The sequence below is a fragment of the Papaver somniferum genome, chromosome 11, assembly GCF_003573695.1.
Source record: "Papaver somniferum cultivar HN1 chromosome 11, ASM357369v1, whole genome shotgun sequence".
NCBI classification, from domain to species: domain Eukaryota; kingdom Viridiplantae; phylum Streptophyta; class Magnoliopsida; order Ranunculales; family Papaveraceae; genus Papaver; species Papaver somniferum.
In genome coordinates, this window is record NC_039368.1 from 66,747,006 (window position 1) to 66,759,367 (window position 12,362).

At 36.1% G+C, this 12,362-nt stretch overlaps 1 long non-coding RNA gene across 1 annotated transcript in view; it reads left to right on the forward strand.

Annotated features, from left to right (window-relative positions):
* Positions 1–1,868, forward strand: part of LOC113321091 — a 2,198-nt gene extending 330 nt beyond the window's left edge. Inside the window, exons 2-5 of the long non-coding RNA XR_003346468.1 lie at positions 107–154; positions 270–405; positions 527–600; positions 740–1,868. This is a non-coding gene — a long non-coding RNA (uncharacterized LOC113321091). The remainder of the gene's footprint in view (positions 1–106; positions 155–269; positions 406–526; positions 601–739) is intronic.
* The last annotated feature ends 10,494 nt before the right edge of the window (positions 1,869–12,362 follow it).

Consider the following 12,362-nt stretch of genomic DNA (forward strand, 5'->3'; position numbering starts at 1 on the left):
GTCAGCCTTCTAGATGCATTCTCCTCTTCTGGATTAGGTTTCTTTCCAACTACTATATTTCAGATTGTTTTCATCATTTTCTTTGATTTTGTTGTTTAAAATTTAGGTTGATGGAATTGTTTGAGGTTATGCTCAGAATCATCCTCAATAACAGGTTGTTTAGGGTGTGGATTTTCTGAATTTAATATGAATTAAATTAAAATTTTCTTCTTCCTGATTGGATATTTTGTGTGGTTTTAATCAATCAGTGACTAATTTTGGGAATATAGGTAAGAAAGAAGATTTGACGAGCCTGGAGATAAGAAAGATGTGCATTCTTATCACATCTATATCTTTGATGAATTCGTTTAATTTTGGAAGAAGTTCTTAAAACTTAAAAGAAATCAAAATGGTCATCACTATCAGGTAAAAGATTGATTTGGGAATAACCCTACTCTCTTGGCTTTCAAGTTCTTGATCTCAAATTTTTTTCTTTGACTAATTGAATTTTGTTCTCTTTGTCGCCAAATATCTTCATCATTTTCAGGTTCCTGATAAACTATTGAGAAAGCATTTAACATGGTTATTGATAGTAATGTTATGTGAATAATTAAATTCACGGTATGTAGTTTTCTCTAATCAGATACAATTTAAATAGTGAATCTAGGAGGATGCAGTAAATATGTTTGTCGTCTTCAGCTTCATCTCAAAATGGTGGAAGTAATTTGCTAACCTTTTTTTTTCTTTCCTTATTAATTAGATTTCAAGGTTAAGATGATGGAATTGATTAGAATGGTGGGATTTTATTGGGATGAGGTTTTTCATTTCAACAATAAATCGGAGATGTGCAAAAAATATTTTGAATATCAATTTTAACTGAAACTTCTATGCTCAGGATTTGTTTCTCTACATCCAATTTGGGTTTAAATGTGTTTCATATATGCTTTATTTGGTCTTCAAATTCAGTCATCAGTCATGTAGAATGCAGGTGACTTCTTATTGTTTTGAAATACCTATTATTACCTAATTCACTTTAAAATCATACATAGGTTTGACTTTTTCTATTCTGTATATTCATTGTTAGCACAATTAGCAGTGAACTAATGTTGTATAATCATTTGATCCCTGAAAAAAGGGAAAACCTTCTTATTACACTTGCATTCTAGACTAACAACAGCCAAAAACAAGTGCTTCTATTAGGTATTCTTTTTGGAGGGCTACTAATTAGCTGAACTCATATGAGTTTTTGGATGGTCATGTGGTAGTTGCTCCATATGGGATTGGTAAATGCTCTGTAATAACTAAATTAAGAGATGAAATGATAGAGTTGGTTTTATCGTTACTATCGAGTTGTTGCTTATGTTACAAATTGTAGGTGAGTTTCCTTATCTAACTCTTTGAATTGTTATATATGCATGTACTCTATCTAGAAATGCTTATCGGTAAACATTGGTGCATTACGTACATCATGGGCTCCCAGTCAAAACATAATTTATATCAAAGAAATGGTCTGCAAATCTCCTATCCTATTAGGTCAACCACTTAATGCTTAGTTTCATTAGCACTTAAAGTTGTCAATATTGTTCTCTATAAGTTATTGAAATGCCACCAGATGTTGATTTAATGTATCTTCTTGCTTTGCAGCCCTTGAAAACATTAATGCCTTTCCCAACACCCACTTATACTTGATAATTTTATGGATATATGAAATATTTTCCATATTCTGAGATTGTACTCACGTCTTTTGGTTTGGTGGTGTATCGTCAAAGCTATATCGAAAAATCACCCAAAGTTGTTTTATATCCTGGGTGTAACTTTTCTGGTGAATATGATGTAACTTATGTTCATGAATTTGTTGAAAATCACCCTAAGTTTTTCGTTTTCTTCAATTTTACGGTGAAAAATAATTTTTGGTCTTGCTTTACAGTTGATTTAGTTTAAAATTTGTACTTTGTACATCTTCCACAAGAATGACATGTTACTGGGAATGTGCAGAGTAACGTGGTGAACTACTTCTAAGTATGATTAAGATGTCGTCTTTTTGTCTGTTAGTTTATGTAACAGACAAAACTATGTCTGTTAGTTTATGTAATATGATTAAGATGTCGTCTTTTTGTACTTTGTCTTCTAAGTATGATTAAGATGTCGTCTTTTTGTCTGTTTGATTTAGTATTTCATTTATATTGGTTACCTTTGGTATTTTTTGAAGAAAATCAAAGCGGAATTGAGCTTAAAGTTGTTCAATGCCTATTTATATTTTTAATGGATCAAGAAAATGAATTCCCAATTAGCATATAGTTCATTTTGACCCACATATTATTTAGGCAGAACGAAGCTTTATTCGTGGGAAATGTAGCGTATAAGCATCAAAGCTCATCGGTGTGACATGTCGTGCGACCCCATCCAGAAGCTTAGAATGTTTTTCAGGAAGGACAAAAACTTTTACTCCGTTCATATCTACGGTCAAATGGAAGTGTAATAAATTGTCGAAGTTTAGATTTAGAATTGTAGACATCCATATATTTATTAAGTTGTGGATCTTACTTGCATCAAACTGATTTGTGAATTCAGAAAAATTGCACTATGATTCTGGGTCTTATCTTTTTATTGGTTGTTATGCTTACAAATGTTTTTTCTTAAAAGAATCTTTTTACTGATACTGTACAGATTATGCTCCAAGTAGAGAACATGTGAATATGATTTGATTTGGTATATGAATCTGTTTTTATTTCTTCATATGATTATCGTTTGTGTTTATTATTAAGAATGAATATGATTGATTGATAGGTGGCCAACTGAATATGTTTGTTAACTCAATATAATGCTAGTAAGGATTAGGATATCCGTAATTATTGAATAATTCTTTACACAAGTAGAGAACATGTGACCTTGCGGAGGGATTCCGTAAAGCAATTATGTGTAAACACAACAGTAGCAAGTAGACCAAGCGTACTGAGTCTAACTACTAGGACTAAACCTAAATTCACAGACCATAAAGCGTTCGACTGAATTACATCTTGTAAGCGTACCTCAAGGTAGTTCAGACGAATAGACTCTGGCAACTAAGCGTACCTGTTGTCCAGTGGCTTAAGGGATTTTGGAGATAGCTAAGTGTACCTGTTATCTTACGGTTGGTGATAATCTATGAGTAATGATTAATGATGAATGGATGAATATACTACTTTGATGAATATTTAGTTACGAAGAAGGATTCATCGATCATCTCTATTCTTATTGCTTGCAACTCAATTTCAATGGTTTTATTTACTTTGTTTACAATCTAAAACAACCCCTCCCCACCCCCACCCCCACCCCCTCCATTTGTCACCTTTTTGACAACTAAACTCCCTGCTCTTCCATTATATTACCAGTTAATTGTGTGGAAATAAGTAATTTAATTTGATTGCACTCACGACTAGCATCAAATTTTGGCGCCGCTGTCGGGGAGCGGTCGGTAGCTTTAGTTGTTTCTTTTAGTTTTGTTTTGTTTTTAGATTTTCTTTTTAGTTTTCCATTTTTGTTTTCTAGATTTTGTTTTAGGTACTTAATCTCTGGCATCGAAGGATTGGAATTACCCGAAATGCGGAATTTAAACTCGAAAGGGAACGGTACTACAAGCACGTCCAAAGTTGCAAGAAGAACCTTCTACATCAACAATGGTGAACGATGGTGCAAATCCTCCACCACCTCCACCTGTGGATAGGAAGTTAGGAGAGTTGACATCTTCGTGATTAGATTCACAACCACTGTGCATTACAATCACTAACCCAGTAGAGCTTAAGTCAAATCTACTTCATCATATACCGAAGTTCAAGGGACATCCTGGTGAAGATCCGTAATCGTCATCTTCAAGTATTTCAACACAAGATGACAAGTTTAAGGCAAGGAACCGAAGACAGATATATGGCTATGCTACAAGCTTTTCTGTTCTCATTAATGGACTTAGCATAATAATGGTTGTATTATCTTCCTCCGGGGAGTGTTACAACATGAAATGAGATGAAAAAGCTATTTCTGGAGAAGTACTTTCCTGCTTCTAAGGCGGATGCTGCTCATAAAGAGATTAGTGGTATTCTATAGATTACTGGAGAATCTCTTTATGAATATTGGGAGAGATACAAAAGGTTGCTGGAGAGTTTCCCTCACCACAATATATCCTCAAAATTTATCATTGAATATTTCTATGAATGATTACTTCCAGAACAGAAGAATTTGATTGATGCAGCAGCCGGTGGTTCACTCACTGAGAAGAAAATCTCACAAGCAACTAGTCTGATTGAGAGTATGGCCTCAAATGCACAACAGTTTTATACAAGAGATGACTCAAATGTCAGAAGGGTTAGCGATATAGAGAAGTCTCTGAATACAGAGTACCGATTAAGTACAATTGAGACGGCGATTCATCGTATAACTTCTGTAATAGCTCCACCATATGAATAAGAGGCCGAGGTTAATGCTCCATTTTCTAATACAAGGCTAAGGTATGATCCATATTCTAACACTTATAATCCAGGTTGGAAAGATCATCCTAACTTCAGTTATGCAAACAATCAAGCTGCAGCTCCTAATCCTTATGCAAGGCAAGGTGGTTTTCAACAACAATTTCAACCACAACCGCAACCACAAGCTCCAAAAGAGGATGCCTCTGAGAAAATGATTACCATGATGCAAGGTCTTTCATCTATGTTCCAACAAAGTCAACGGAAAGCCGAACAAAAGCAGTTAAAAACTGATAATGCTATTAAAGATCTACAAACTCAAACGGGGCAGTTGGCTACGGATGTGAATCTACTTAAATCACAAGCATCAAAAAATTACCATCGCAACCTTTTGTAAATCCAAGAGAGCATCTCAATGCAGTGACTTTAAGAAGTGGGAAACAAACAGAAGGGCCAAAGCAACAAGAAAAGGGTAGTAGCGACATCGAAAAGGAAGTAGAGGTGGAAACCGTACCACAGGAAAATCCAAACTCAACCGGACAACCTAAAGACACAGTTCCCACTTTTCCATACCACCTCCTTTCCCTAGTCATTTTTCCAAGTCAAAGAAGAAAGCTCAAGGCAAGGAGATCATGGATATTTTTAGCAAGATACAAATCAACATGATTTATTAAGGCCATCAAAACGGTTCCCAGGTATGCTAAGGTTTTGAAGGATTTGTGCACAAGGAATGATAGGTTGATTGCTAATCAAATTACTCAGGTGGGCGAAAGTGTTACAGCTATGTTACTAAAGAAGATGCCTGCAAAGTGTGAAGATCCGGGTGGCTTCACAGTGCCAATTACTATTGGTAACCGATGATTTGAGCGTGCTTTACTTGATTTTGGAGCATCCATAAGTGTTATGTCAGCCGATGTTTATGAATATTTGAATCTTAGACCTTTGAAAGAGGCAAAGATTATTATTCAATTAGAAAACAAGTCCAATATATGCAATTGAATAAGTTAATCTTCGTTGAGGACGTGTTAGTTCAAGTGAATCAGTTAATCTTTCCGGTTGATTTTTACATTGTGGATATGCAAAATGGAGATAATTGTTTATCTACTTCGTTACTTCTTGGGAGACCGTTTATGAAAACTGCAAAGACGAAGATTGATGTGGAAAATGGTACACTCACTATGAAATTTGATAAGGAGATCATTCACTTCAACATATTTGAGGCCATGCGTTATCCTAGTGATGTGCACTCCGCTTTCTCTATCGATGTTATTGATTCATTAGCACAACAAATGTTTGATTTGAGCAATAAAGATGAACTTGGAGTTGTTTTGCGAAATAACATTGATTTGGACGTTCATGGGAAACCGAATTTGGACGTCGACTTAGACAAAGAGCTAGTGCAGATGTGTGGTGCTTTAAAAACATTACAAGAAGCTCGAACGGGTAATATCTTTTATATTTCTTTACCCGTAACTAATGAGGTTCCTTTACCTTCTATTGTGCAGGCACCTAAACTAGAATTGAAGCCTCTTCCCGATCACTTAAAGTATGCCTACTTGGGTGATAAAGAGGAGCTTTCGGTGATCATTGAAAATAACCTCACTGCCATACAAGAAGAACGTCTACTTCGGGTTCTAAAAGATCTCAAAACGTCCATTGGTTGGACTATTGCTGACATCAAAGGCATTAGTCCATCAATGTGCATGCATAGAGTCCTTACAGAAGATGATATCAAGCCGGTACGTGATGCTCAGCGTAGCTAGGATTAATCCCCCAATGATAGAGGTCGTAAAAAATGAGATCCTCAAATTACTAAGTTTGGGGGTAATTTACCTAATTTCTGACAGCAAATGGGTTAGTCCGGTACAAGTGGTGCCTAAGAAATCAGGTGTCACTGTTGTTAGAAATCAAGATGACGAACTTGTTCCTACAAGACTTTAAACAGGATGGAGAGTGTGCATAGATTATAGAAAGCTTAATTCCGCAACTAGAAAGGATCACTTTCCTTTGCCTTTCATTGATAAAATGCTAGAGAGATTATATGGACATTCACATTATTGCTTTTTGGACGGTTATTCGGGGTACAATCAGATTGTTATTGCACCGGAGGATCAAGAGAAGACTACTTTTACTTGTCCTTTTGGTACTTTTTCCTATAGACGGATGCCGTTGGGTATTTGCAATGCGCCCGCCACTTTTCAGAGATGTATGGTTAGTATATTTTCTGACTACGTGGAACACATCATTGAGGTATTTATGGATGATTTTAGTGTTTATGGCAATTCATTTGATATTTTTTTACAAAATCTTGAACTTGTGCTAAAAAGATGTATAGATACTAATCTTGTTTTAATTTGGGAGAAATGTCATTTTATGGTAAACCATGGTATAGTTCTAGGCCACGTAGTGTCCTTTCGAGGGTTCGAAGTCGACAAATCAAAGATAGACTTAATAAGAAGCTTACAATATCCCACTTCGGTGAGGGAGATTCGCTCGTTTCTTGGTCATGCAGGTTTTTACAGACAGTTTATCAAAGATTTCTCCAAAATCTTAATGTCGATGTGCAAATTGTTGCAAAAATAGGTTGCTTTTGACTTCAATAAGGAGTGTAAAGAGGACTTTGACAAGTTAAAAGAATTATTGACAACTGCGTTGATTATCAAGTCACCGGATTGGAGTTTACCATTTGAATTGATGTGTGATGCAAGTGATTACTCAGTTGGAGCTGTTTTGGGTCAAAGAGTGGGCAAGCTGTCCCATGTGATTCATTATGCATCTAGGACCTTAAACAATGCTCAAATTAACTATTCTACCACCGAGAAAGAATTGTTGGCTATATTTTTTTCACTAGAAAAATTTAGATCATATTTGGTGGGTGCAAAAGTGGTTGTATATTCCGATCATGCAGCACTTAGGTTCCTACTTAAGAAGAAAGAAGCTAAATCGAGACTTATACGGTGGATATTGTTATTGCAAGAATTTGATTATGAAATTAAGGATAAGAGAGGTGTTGAGAATACTGTTGTGGATCATCTTAGTAGACTTGTTGTTTCCGAAGAAGAACTTCCGTTACACGATCGTTTTCCCGACGAGCAACTTTTCTCAATCGAGGATTCAACACCTTGGTATGCTGATATAGTTAACTACTTGGTTACAAGTCAAGTACCTAGTACAATGTCTAATCTTCAAAAGCTTAAGCTTAAGAAGATATCCAAACAGTATGTGTGGGATGAGCCCTACTTGTGGAAATATGGTTCCAATCAAATAATCCGCAGGTGCATACCTGACTCTGAATTTCAATCCGTCCTTACTTTTTGTCATACTTATGCATGTGGTGGTCACTTTGGTTCTAAACGTACCGCTCTCAAAGTCCTTGAGAGTAGATTTTGTTGGCCCACTTTATTTGAGGATGCATATATCTTTTGTAAAACTTGTGATAGATGTCAACGAACGGGCAATCTAGGTTCTCAAAATCAAATGCCACTCACACTGATTCTTGCTGTAGAAATTTTCGATGTGTGGGGAATTGATTTTATGGGTCCTTTTGTCAATCCGAATGAAAATTTTTATATACTTCTTATTGTGGATTATGTTTCAAAATGGGTGGAAACTAAAGCCACCCCTACTAATGATTCCCAAGATGTTTGTGAGTTTGTGAAGGAATATATTTTCTCTAGACATGGTACACCAAGAGTGGTTATCAGTGATGGAGGCTCGCATTTCAAGAAGTCCTTCCATGCTCTTCTCAAGAAGTACAACATAACTCATAAGGTTGGTACGCTGTATCACCCACAAACTAGTAGACAAGCTAAAATTTCAAATCGTGCGATCAAATCCATCTTGGAGAAAACCGTTAACAATACAAGGAAAGATTGGAGTTATAGACTCAACGATACACTTTGGGCATATAGAACGGCATACAAAACACCGATTGGTATGTCTCCATATCGGTTGGTTTATGGAAAAGCTTGTCATCTTTCGGTTGAACTTGAGCACAAGTCTTATCGGCCGATAAAGATGTGCAACATGGATTATGATAATGCGGGGAAGCATAGAAAGTTACAACTCAGTGAGCTAGAGGAGATACGTAATGATGCTTACGAGAGTTCTCGTTTTTACAAGGAAAAGACGAAGTTTTTCCTTGACAAGATGATTTCTCGGAAAAGTTTTGTTGGGGGACAAAATGTTCTTTTATTCAATACTCATCTTCGATTATTTCCTGGTAAGATAAGGTCCAGATGGATTGGACCATATGTTGTTACTAATGTTTTTCCTTATGGTGCGGTTGAGATTACTAGCATGAAAACTGGAATAATTTCAAAAGTCAACGACCATAGATTGAATCCTTATTACGAAAACTTCTCTACGGAGAATGTTGACGTTATTGGACTTAGTGACGTACTCCCTCTGCAGGAGTAGTTTGGAGAATGCCAAGTCAAGCCTAGGACATTAAACTAAGCGCTACGTGGGAGGCAACCCATCGGTTTTGTATTTCTATCTTTATCTTATTTATTTTTCTTCGTTTTTCATATCATATTTTGATTTCCCACCTTGATTTTACTTAGTATGAGTCAATTACATTGAGGACAATGTAAAGTTTAAGTGTGAGGGAGTATTTTGCGTATAGAGTTTTTAGTCTTTTTGAGTTTTCAAAATTTTGCATAAAACCTCCAACTTGTAGAGATTTTAGAGTCACTAGCATACTTCTAGGTATGTTTACATAGAGAATTATAACCGACATAACTGAACTTGGAAGTGTTAGGGAACTACGTTCGGATTTCTTGCTTGTTAGAGTGTTAAATAATGGATTTAATCATGCCGGTGATGCAAATGAGGAGCAGGGAGAAATGCATTATTAGAGTTGTTGATCAATCATTAGTGGAGACTACCTATTTTCATATCAACTGAGGCACCGAACCAAATTACTTTGTATATGACTAAAGAGATTTCTTTTGAGTGTGTGTCACCGTACGTTAATTCCGGGTAGAATGGTGAGCTACCCAACCTCCCACCAATAGAAGCACCATTTTTGATCTCTTGAGTGCTAATTTTGGCAATCATGAGGGTGACGTCTCTAGATGAAAACCACCTTCTTGTAGTTTTATTTGCACTTAGCACCATTCTCTCTCTTGCCAACAACAGATCTATAGAAACACCATCATCATCAACAAGTGGAGAAACATCAAAATCTACAAGGAAAGTTGAAGACGTTTAAGATGAAGAAGACGAGCTGAAGACTATGTTTCTATTGGATGTTGTGAGAGTGGTGCTTTCATCACTACCGATCGGATGTGAAGGTGGTAAGTACTCTCATCCTCGCAATAATGGTTGATTCATTTCTTATAAATAATTTGTAATAGCCGATCAAGGATGAGTTTCTTAAAATGTAAGCAATGGGTTTCTGCAACCAAATTAATTTTTGATTGCTAAATCTTAGTCAAGATACAAAAATTTATTTCTTTTGTTGTAGATAATTATTATCTCAAGTAAATTCTATGAATAAAATTACTACCAATGATAACTCCAAACTGTCAATAGAAAAGAACTAGACTTTCCAAGCAAAAGAATTAGCTAAGATACAAAAACACATAAGCTTGTGAAAATTTCGTCTTGAAAATTTCGTCTTGAAAATCAAAGAACAATGAGCCCAAAAGATGATAGAAAATTGGGTTCTAGTTTGTACTTACACGAACATGGAGACCCGAACAAGCCGTGACGCAGACAAGAAAATATCTTCAAAAAATTAGGATGTGAATATATATATAATAATTATGTAATTTTGTTATATAATTTTTTTTTAACTTGGACAAGTAAAGATTAATTCCTCAAAAAATAATATTTCGTGTTGTTCCATTTGCACGTAAAATACATCTGTTGCAAACAATAATCTTGTCAAAAATGTCAAAGGAATGGGTTTACGTAAACTCTTTGGGGTATTCCAGTAAATGTATTTTTATAACTCTAAAAACTTATACCAAAAACGTAACTAACCATTTTCTTTCTCTCTCCTCATGCTACGACGGCGACTCCATGATCAAATGTTGCTCTTTTCTTACTACTATTTCTATTGTGTACTAAATGAAATAAATTTTTTGGATCACATGTTCTCTATAGCCCCGAAATATGTTTTTTCTATTATTTTGAAAATTCTTTGAGGTCATACGACAGATTTATGATCTTCTGAACTTTTAAAACATCAAATTTTTACATAACTTCCTTAATTTTATATAGGTTTGACTTTAAAATGAGCTCAAGTGCGTCCTATTTATGTCTCATGGCGTCTCAAACGTGTCCGAATAAAGAAGCACGTAGGACGCGCACATGACGATCCCCACGCTCGTCTTGCCCGCGTCTCGCGTTAGATGCAGACAAGGTTCCATTCTTGATGCATGTGTGCAACCCGGGTTGGGTTGGAATTATAATCTTTTAAGTTTGTGAAATGGAAGAATTGAGTATGTGAACTCATAAGAGAGAGAAATAGATTTCATAAGGTTTTTCTAGGTATTTAGGCTCGCGAACTTAAATGCAAAAAGGTAATAGGAACAATCATACCTTGTTGTGTTTGCGAACTAAAATACAAAGAGTTATACTAAATCGTGTTTTGAGTTTTCGAATCGAATATGGATTTGATTAGTAGTTCTTGAATGGCCTTATATAAGAAGAGAAGCACCTTAGGATTGAAAAGAATTACAAAGAGAACAAATACATATACAGGTTACTGAAACTATATTTCTTTTGAAGATAGCTTGAATCCGTGATTCACGAGTTTCAAGTAAAGTCTTTCAAATACGTACCTTAGTGATGGACACATTTTTGTGTCGGAATTGTCCTCATTGACTCTATTGTTAGTGCTTGATTTTCTACTTATTATGGTGTTTTTATGTTTGTGTAGGTATTTTTGGAGAAATACACCTGTGTGGAAAAAACTTGCTCAAAAAGTGTTATTTGGACCCTCGGAGAAAAGTACTAAAGGCACCCTCATTATGGATAAGGGAACCCCAGGCACCCCCTGCTGTTAAAGGCGCCCGTGTTTTGGATCAGGGCACATCTTCTTCTTCATTTCAAATTTCAAAATTGGCGGGAGATAGTGCAGACGCAGGAAGACTTAGGGTTGAAGTTTTGATCGCGTTCTAGGGAGATTCAAGGGCTGAAACTCATTGGGTTTGTCTATTTTGATCCAATAGAGATAGTAATGGTCGTCGTTTATACCAGAATTGGCTAGAACGGTGGATATAAGGGTTGAACATTTTTCCGGGTTTTTTTCCTGCGAAAACTTTGTTAAGATTTTGGTCACATTGGAATGAGACTCGAGCATTGGATTTGGTTTCTTTGGGCCTGTTTAGACCAAACGGGGATGGTATGGTTTATGGTTTCGGTTAGAGTTGGCTGCATCGTGAGATTGAAGCAAACAGAGCAACACGTTCGTGGGAGAGTTTTTCACGGGATTTGCTATAAATTTCGTGTGCTGCTGGGACTATAATTCGTGTGTTGCTCATGTTTGGAAAGTGCTTGGTCGCTGCAGAGACGTGAAGGAGTTAAGTAAGGAAGTTTCAGCACTGTTTGACAGCGTGAGAAGAGAAGAAAGGGAAGAAAATATTCCCAAGGAGATATTATTATTTACTTCCGAGTAAATGGAGAATTATATAGAGTTATGACGGGATATTTCGGTGCTGTGAGGCTATATAAACTGTTAAGGAGCAATAGAAGAGATGATGAAGAGTTTGGGAGATAGTTTAGAGCTTCAACAGAGCTGAAAATCAAGTTGCAGGAAAATTGTTTTCTGCTGGTGTAGTGAAGAACACGAAGAACTTTAGACCCAATATAACTGTCGTTTATCAACAGTGACAACGACAACCAACAGAGGGTCGCAGCGCTACAGTGTCAGCGACAGTTTCTTAGTATCGTTCTGTAACAGTATCACTTGTAACAATTATAAGTGTTACG